Raw genomic sequence first — 9,606 nt, 5'->3', positions numbered from 1 at the left:
TATATCGTATTTAAAACCGATATTATTGTCAAGGAGCACTGGGTATCTGAAGCACAGACGAATATCATGAAGTTCTTTGTGAAGCAGCACGACAAGACAACAATACTTTTTCCGTAAAACTTTGAGTAAGTGTTAATAATAATGTAGTCTACACATTTTATGTAATATCAATACAACTTATATGCATGTACGTGTGTGTATAAACCAATGCAGGTTTCACTGGATACTCATTGTCATTGAGTTAAACTCAAGTCGGTTAGTAATCTTGGACTCATTGAGAAAAGAGCGGGCACTATACCAAGATATGATAGACATTATCCAGGGGTAATTTTGATCTCTCGTGCACAACTATTATTGAATAGACTTTGCCATAATTTATTAACGATCGTACATTATTGGTCGCACAGGGTTTGGAAAGAGTTTATTCGGCAACACCGCAAGGATTGCAAGGCACCACTTAATGTAGTTGAAATACCAGTAAGTTATACTATATATACTTCCCCACGTGTTTAATTACTATATCGTACTTCAATTTATGTGTGAGATGATGAGAATAATCTTCTTCTCGTACAGTGGTGTTTGCGGCAGCAACCAGGTAATAACTTGTGTGGATACTACGTTTGTGAATTTATCACTACACACATAAGAAGAACTCCTGAAGATGTCCTCAGAGTACGTATATATCAATTTTTTATTTATTTTTAAATGAATATATATATATATGTGTATTAATACTTTTCCTTTTATTTCAAATGCAAGACTGAATGATTGAAACGAAGGGTCATGCAAAAAGACCATCTGAAAGCAGTTCAAGAGTCAATAGCAGGATATCTTCTAAAAAAAGTGCTAAATCCCAACGGCGAGTTCTACTTTGATCCTAAGTAACTAATGATATAAATTAAATGTTTATTGATATCATTATTTTCGAGAACAAGATTATGAAAGTGTTGTATATATACATATATATCTATAATATATATAGTTTCATACTTTATTCGAATATAATAATGCTCGAGATGAGAATTAGATGTAATTATATGCGTGCGTGTATTTATATTAGCAGCGTAGAATACGTACATAAAAACATATTATATATTAAACAAATATGTGTAACTGAACTGAAAACAAATTAAACAAAAAAAAGAAAAAGAAAAGGAACCTTTAGTCCCGGTTGGGTTACCAACCGGGACTAAAGGGTGCGGCCATGTTTGCTCGGCTGGAGGGCCTTTAGTCCTGGTTGGTAACACCAACCGGGACTAAAGGTCCCTCTTTAGTTCTGGCTAGATGACCCGGGACTGAAGGTTCCACCTTTAGTCCCGGGATCGTTGTCCCGACGCGGTAACCGGGACTAAAGGCCGTTACCGCCCGGGACAACAAGTCCATCCTGTAGTAGTGTAGAAGGTACCGACTCAATCACTCATATAGAAACAACGATATCCAATCCTCACGTGGAACAAAGCAAGTCTAAGGTTTCATTTGTTGCATGTCCACCATGAATTTCAAAGTGGTGTATGGTTACCAAGATGCAGGCCGTCACAACAAGTTTCCTCATCCTTGCTACCTCAAAGTAAGGTGGTGATGATCGCCGCCCCACACTTCTCATGGGTCAAGCAGCAAAGTGCCCAACATTTTCAATGATCTTGACAAAAAAATGGTGTGGACCTCGTGCCTAACGCACTACCCACATCAATATCATCCAACGCCCTCTCAATCTAATAGGCAACACGAATTTTCAGTCCTCTAAAATCTCAGCTCAACTTTGTTTTGAGAACCTATAAAAATAATGAATTATAGCCAAGAGAGGTGACTCTGCACGGAGTTTCATCTAATCTCACGTCCTCATGGAAGGTAGAAAGAGATATCAACCATGCAAAAGGGGCTACAGGGTCATGCAATCTTGAGAGGCCAAAATTGTAACACCCATAGTATTACAAGCTTGTTTAACACCTAAGTTAAGGCCTAAGAGAAATTAGCAAAACAAATTCTCGAGTTTTAAAAATTTAAAACACACATGAAATGATAAACAAACCCTGTGCGACTCACTTTTATGGTTGAAAGAAATCAAATAAATATCTAAGTTAATTTACTCAGTGCGTAAAAGTGCTAATGAAAATCCTAACAAGAAGAATAAAATAAGTAGTTTTAATTGTTTGATACGAAAAACAATTTCTATAAACAAAAATAAAATATAACTTGTGTATAATGCTTATGTAAAGATGATGAGCAAGTGGTGTAGATGAAAATGCAACTTTAATTTTTGGAAAATAAACATGTTAACTAATGTTCTTGGGAGCTCCAAAAATCAAATTGGAAATTAAAATCAACCTTTTCATTAAGTCGGCAAAGATATGAACTTATGTTAAAGTACTATTTTTGGCAAGTTATGTTAAGCAAAATAATTAAATAGTGCTTAAATGTTTTGTTCCTATGGTTTAGTATAAAGTATGGACTATTGCATGAAGTATTTGTTAGTTGAAGTTAACAAGGTTTAGGCCTTTTAAAAACGGTGACAAAAGAGTTCATGGCTACTTAGTCCCAACTGAAAACCCATAACTTTTCTAAGTATGGAAGGGTGGTAGACAATGCTATTTTGACGTTTAAGTTCTAACTAAAATACTTAAACACTAGTTTCTTGTTTTTGTATTGTTGGTTGCCCCTATGTGAGCACTTAGGCACGGTGTAGGTCGTAGGTGTGTCGAATGCCACGTTGCCCTCTTTAAAAATTGCTTAACTTCGTTGGGACATGCTGTAACCTAGTTGTTGGCGCTCTGTTCGTGCACCGGCGTTCAGTGCGATGATCTTATCTTGGTGTCTCTCCATCTTTCTCTTGGGCCATCCTCTGGTCGTAAGCATTGCTTCGCTAGTTAGCTGTTAGCACCAGCTATAGGTTAGTGGAATTGGTTGAGTCTTAATCAAGACACTAAGTAGTTTGGCTCGCTTTAAAAACCATGCTTGGCACCATTTCGGCCGCTGGCCCCGTGGGCGCAGTCACCACGCATGCGTGCGCTATTGGCGCTGAACTCAGGCCGTGGCCGGGCTATTGCCGTTGGCTAGCTCGTGTGCCCGGTCGGTGCCGCGCAGTGCCCTTGGCCTCACGTTGGCCATCTCGGCTGGCTATGGCCTGGCTCGCTATCACTATGTGCGTGCACCACCCTTTGGCCGCCAAGCCACGCGCGGGGTTGAGACGAGGCTGCGGCTATCATTGACTTGCCATCATGGTGCTCGCCTCACCCCTCATTTCACCTACCGCGTTGAGCCTCTAGGCAGGTGCCAATGCCGTCGCGTCTGGGCCAATGACCTCGGTCATAGGGGCGATGGTGATATCTCTCTACCGTGCTTGCCCCCACTAGCCGATGTCGATGCGCTCGCTTGGGTCTGGCCATGCCATTTCGAGCGCTTTGTGCCAAGCCTCTAGGTCTCGTCATCTGTGCGCACATGCTCGTACTGCTACCATCAATCAGGGTCACCTCATCTTAATCCGCTCAGGCTCACTCATGTGACCTCCCCACAACCGCACCCTACGCAGAGCCACCATTCCTTCCTCTTTCTAATGGCTTCGCAGAGCAATTCCCTGCATCAGTGGGTGGCATAGGTAGTCAGCTAGGCGCTATGTTCTCCTTAAGCCCGACCGATCACTACCAACTGGCAATTTGGCATTTTGCTCGCCGTTGGTCAGGTCCGCTGCCGAGCTAGTAGGTTGGGAGGTAAGGCCCGTAGGATTAGTAGCAGTTCAGCGGCTCGTACCCTTGAACTCGTCTTGACTTCCTCTGTCCGGTGCTCACGCTATTTTACCCAGGGAACTCGTTGGTGATGGGGTGACGCATCGGTGTTCGGCTCGGGGTGTCGCCGCTATGCCCGGGCGCACGTGGCTAGACCTCCTCGGCCCTCCCTTGCTTCAACCGTCACTATAGCGTGCACCACGGTGAGCTACTGATGCTTCCTTGCCATCTCTACCTTTCCATGAGGACGTAGGCTCGTCGGAACGCTCGTGCCACCGTACGGATCCACCATCTTTGGGGCTAGGGTTGGGTAGTACACCGTTGGACCTTCCGTTGCCTCCCACCATTGTGCGTTGGTCCATGGGTCGACGTCGGCCTAATGGACGCGTATTTTTGGCCCTTGGTAGGCCGGCGTGGCCATGTTGTGCCGGCCGGAGCCGCGCCATCATGCACAGCGTGTCGGGGACCGAGTCAGTGAGAAGGTAGGGGTTTTGGGGGTGCTCAATGTAAAACGTATCTCCAGTGCAATAGTGCTCGGAATCACCGCGTAGTAATCTAATAAGCTGGGGACTCTTTTGCAAAATGCGCGGACGTGCTCGCATAGCGGACCAGTTGGGCCGACCTGCTGACACGCGATCACGCCCCCGCGCGGGCTAGAGTGGGCTGCTGGGTTGAATTGTGGACGCTGGTTCTCCCTTTTTCTAAAACATTTTTAATTTAGTTTCTAAGGCAAACTCATAAATTCCATATAAATTTGTGTAGTTGACCAAAAGTTGTGAAACAAATTTTGTTAGGTTCCTAAAATCCTGATCCATCTGCCAGTATGTCTTGTTCATATAGTTTCATAGTATTTTCAGGAGTTGTCTAATGAAATTGAGATGCGTAATATTGTTAAAATATAAACTTGTAGAAATTTTTATGATTAATCAGTGCAAGTGTTAATTCTAGAAATTTCACAGTAAATTCCTAATATTATGAGGTGCTCGCTGTAATTTTGTAGCTCCATAATAATTAGTTTGCTAAGATAACTAAGGAGCCCTTGTTCGAATATAAATTAAATCAATGAAATAAAATAAAGAAACACCCTGAGATTTTAGAACTAAAACGCTTGTCGGGAAACAACGCCTTATTCGACAACATAGACACATAGCCTAGTACGTTAGCTATTAGGGCTAGCTTGTTAGCTTGAGAGGCGTCAACGTACTTTAAGAGTTGCGGTTGTCATTGGTTAATTACGTCTCTGTGTTGCATCCACGTATATAATAGGAACGATGATGGATCGTGGAGTCATCTGAAGTAGCAGAAAAGATAGTGCCTTGATGATCGTGTCACCACGACGGAATACTAACTTTTTGTTATATCTTACCCAGGCAAGCCTCAGTGCATAACCCCTATTATTCTACACTTTATTTTATGTTTGTGCATTAAGTTTTAAGGAGTTGAATGAAACCCACTTGCATATATATCCTTATCCTATGAGTCTTACTAGTATGGTAGGATCATGTAGCTGCTATGCTATAGGACCCCGGTAGAAGTCGAGTGATTACCTGTCACTCGCGAGAGATAGGAAAGATATTATTGTTATTATTATCATATTACTATCACATGGAATATATATGGATGATTATTGGAGACCAGGCGGGATTGTACATTGGATTTGAACTTGGTTAGGCAACTGAGCGAGGCTCCGGTTGCATTTATCCCACCTGAGTCGATTGAGGATTGTCCGTTGCTGTGGATGGTAGTCAGGTCACAGACTTATTATCCTGAGCACATACTTACTTATGAGAGCAGAAAGACTTGTTACTCTCTTGTCATGGGTTCCGGCTATTTCTATACCGGCTTTTAGGGGTGGGTACTAGGTGGAGGTCTAAGCACCATACTGAGATTAGGTCTCAGGTGTTGGGGCTTGGAGTCCAAGTTTGGACGGGGACCTGGACCCCGTGACAGGAGTGAAATGGGTTGGTCTCGTTTGTGCCTGAGGTACAAGCAAGGCATGTGTTTTAGGGTACCCAGCTGTGATACATTGATTCACGAATCGCCATTTCTGTGAACGGTATCGACTTGGCTATGGTCTAGCACCGTAGTAAGAACTGGAACATAGAAGGTGATAAAATAATTATGATTGCTACCACATGCTTGAAAGTAGCATAGGTGCTTACATAGAATAGTTAGTTAATGAACTAATAATGACTGCTAATAAAAGTTTGAATATAAGGATGCACGTTTAATAATACTTCTGCAGATGCAATAACCCACGAGCCAGACAATCTTGCATATCTTTGGAGTCTTTTACTTCCTCCTGTCAGATAAGTCTTGCGGAGTACAATTGAGTACTCAGAGTTTGTTCTACCCTGTTGCAGGTGACAGGAACGGTTGAGCTAACACTTGTGTGTGGAACCCTCCTGGTGGGCTCAACGAGGGTTTCCTTTACGTTGTGGACCTAGAGTTATTTGTAGCTTTCACAAAAAATGTTTTACAATGAAAAGACCTACAATTTGTCATTACCTCATGTACATAAGTGTTCACCGTGATGAGATTTAAACTTGTCATTAACTAACTTTCTTTTCCACTGAAACTCTGATCACATGTTTAATTCCGCTGATGCAATTGTCTTGTGTATAATTCCTCTATTGTATTAAGTGGTTTAAGAAATGGCTAAAAATGTTGTAAGCTTTATCCTCTCATTTATGATCCTGATGGAAAAATGTGGATTTTTGAGTTCTCCCTTGGGGTGTGCTCGACAGAACTGCATAGTTTGGTGCACTCTCTTGGCTATTTATTGTCTAATAAAAGACAAGTACTCTTGGGAGAGTATTAGATTAGGCGGTTTCTGCCACAAAAATGTCCAGTTAAATAGACAGTTTTAGTGACTACCTTTCTTTGGGAGTGGTGTAGTGAGTACCACTTATGGAGTGACATGATGCATGAACAATATGGTTGATCAGCATGGCCATTGAGTAAGGAGAGCATGACACTGTAATACCTCAACTCATTTATGCTCTGGTTTGATCCCATTGTGACTTATATGTCTATTCCGATGGAATTAGTCCCAGTTTGATTGTTTAAATATGTTTGGGTCAACTCATAATCCTTAACTATGGTTCCAAACACTTCTCCACAAAGCGAAGATGGAAGTGTAAAAGGTATACTATACAGGGGGCCGTAGTGATAAACTCAACAATAGAGGTGTTGCTACAAATTAAATTGTGTAGTAGTGATAAACTCGACAACTAGAGAAGCAAAAGAGTACAAGGCTTTTAAAGCCGAGCTGATAGTCCACGGCAAGCAACAACTCGCCCGGATCATGAGGGCACAATGACTGACTCATAAGCTAGCTCTAAGTGTTTTTTCATATTTTAATAGAAGTGAGAGAAAAAATAGCTCTTGATTAAGAACTAGGCTCATATATACACACATTCTAAGATCATGTGAAAAGCTATTCATGCTATAAGCTATATGATAAAAGTTAACAATATTAAAAAAAAAAAGTGAGCTAGTAACTAGCCTATGCGATTGCGGGTGCCTAAGCCATGCGCTCCACCAACCGTCCACTTGTTTGTTCACGCGTACGTCTGCCAAAAGGGCTCCACCATCTGACCACGAGCCACACCGCCTCCACGTCGTGGCCTTGCATGCAGATGCTAGCTTCTCGCCTTAATTATTCGCTAATGGCACATTAGCACAAACTACTAGCTGACTCTACGCGCATGTGAGTGACTCAATGCATGCCATGACTAATGACGTCAACCACAACTAATGACGCCGTGCCACAAACTGGATCATGCATGAAGACTAATAAAATAAAATGCATGACTACCAAAACTTCGATCCTGCTATATGCAAGATAATGACATGCAAGTGAAGATTAGTGCTAACATCTCTGCTGGGACCCGGCCCGCTGTAACGACGACTCTCATAGCTCACGTGGTGCCGGGAAGAATAGGACAGCGCGCTTTCGGCTGCCAGATGAGTAGATGACCACGGGACGTCGTCGTTCATGCAGTGCTGAATTGAAACGCTGGAGGAGAAAGCAGAGAAACTAGCATTTACTAGCATGGTCATCGAGTATGAAGAGCATGGAAGAATACTTTAGGGGAAATGATTCCGTAAACTAAGGAGGAGATTTTCGGTTGTAAGTCCAATACAACAAGTGTGATGCTCAGTTGCTCAGTTGTACTGTCTTTACCATTGTGGTCATTTAGCACCGTAGCCACTAGCATAAGCGTTGCTCCCACTCTCCCACAATAGCTATAATCTAGATTTAGTAGATTAGCAAAAACATTGTCACGTGAAACAGAGCACGTCTAAGGTTCCCATTTCAATTTAAATGTTTTGTGTGGTACCTGAGAGTTGTATCTCTCTTGACTTCTTCTTAATGGAACACATGCTAAGCACGTTCTCAAAAAAATTTTAAATGTTTTGTAAGTCCACATGAATTAGAAAGTGGGATGACAGAAGCAAACTGAATATTATGTATGAGGTAAAATAGTGTAGGGATACAAATATGCAGGCCATCATTGCGAGTTTCCTTGTTCTTGCTACCTCAAACGGCCGTGATGATGGACGCGTGACGCTTCTCATGGATCATTCAGCAAAACACCCCACCATTCTAGGTAATCCTGACAAAAACAGTGTGGTCCTTGTGCTTTACACCACTACCCACATCATTTACCAATCCTCCATCTGATAGGCCGCACCAATTTTCAGTTTTCTCTAAAATCTCAGCTCATAATAACTTTCTTTTGAGAGCCTATGAAAATATTGAATTATAGCTAAGAGACGTGACTGTATGCAGAGTTTCATCTAATCCCACATCATGATGGAAGGCAACAAAACATATCAAACACGCATAAAAGGGCTACATGGTAGTGCAATCTCGAGAGAGCAAAATGTCTAGTTAAATAGACAGTTTGTAGTGAGTGCCTTTCTCAGTGTAGTGAGTGCCATTTATGGAGTGACATGATGCATGAACAATTTGGTTGATCAGCATGACCATCGAGTAAGGAGAGCATGCCATTGTAATACCTTGGCCCACTAATGTTCTGGTTTCAGCCTATTGTAGCCCATGTGTCGTATTCTGGTAGAATTAGTCCCAATTTATTATTGTTTCAATAGGTTTGGACCAGCTCATAGTCCTTGTTATCTCAAACATAGTACCTTTTTGGTTAAACCTTTTACACGAAGAAAGAACAAAAGTGTAAGAGAGATGCTATACTATGCATATATGGGCCCGTTCCACATAAGGAGCCAGATTGTAAATAGATTTTTGGATGGGGTGTTATAGCCATTTCCTATGATTGCTTGAATTTACTTCACCATGCTTCGCTTGCTAGTTGTTAAGATCACATTTTTTTCATTCATGTATAAAAAGCTTTTATGCAAAATCAAATGCAATCTTTGCTAACAAACAAAATGCATTATCCTCGTATTTATATTGGGTAGGTCCTGTTGAGTATATTTGAGTACTCACCCTGTAATTGCTGAGTTTTGCAGGTACCCCCGCTCTAGTCTATGGCTTTTTCTACATGCCAGTCCTCTAACGACCAAGATTGGTAGAAACTGCCTTTGTTGACGTAGAATGCATGGAGAATGGCACGCCCATGTGTTGTATTAAAAAAAACTTATGTTGCTTTCGTTAAAAGACTTCCACTCATACTCTGTGATGTTGGTGTAATGAATTTGGCCCCGTTCGCTTGGAGGAATTTGGAGGAATCTGAAGGAATTTGTGAGAGGAAAACAATGTTCCGGATAAAAAAAGAAGTGGATCAAGCCAGGTTTAAGGGCACGCGAACAGGGCCCTAGGTACTCCTTTTAATGTGATGTGAACCTGTTATGGGTTGTAATAATCCTTTCCGTCCACTTGATCCTGGATGAAGATTGGTTT

Source organism: Miscanthus floridulus, chromosome 18, assembly GCF_019320115.1.
Source record: "Miscanthus floridulus cultivar M001 chromosome 18, ASM1932011v1, whole genome shotgun sequence".
NCBI lineage: Eukaryota > Viridiplantae > Streptophyta > Magnoliopsida > Poales > Poaceae > Miscanthus > Miscanthus floridulus.
The sequence above is the reverse complement of the archived record's forward strand: the minus strand, read 5'-3'. Positions refer to the sequence as shown.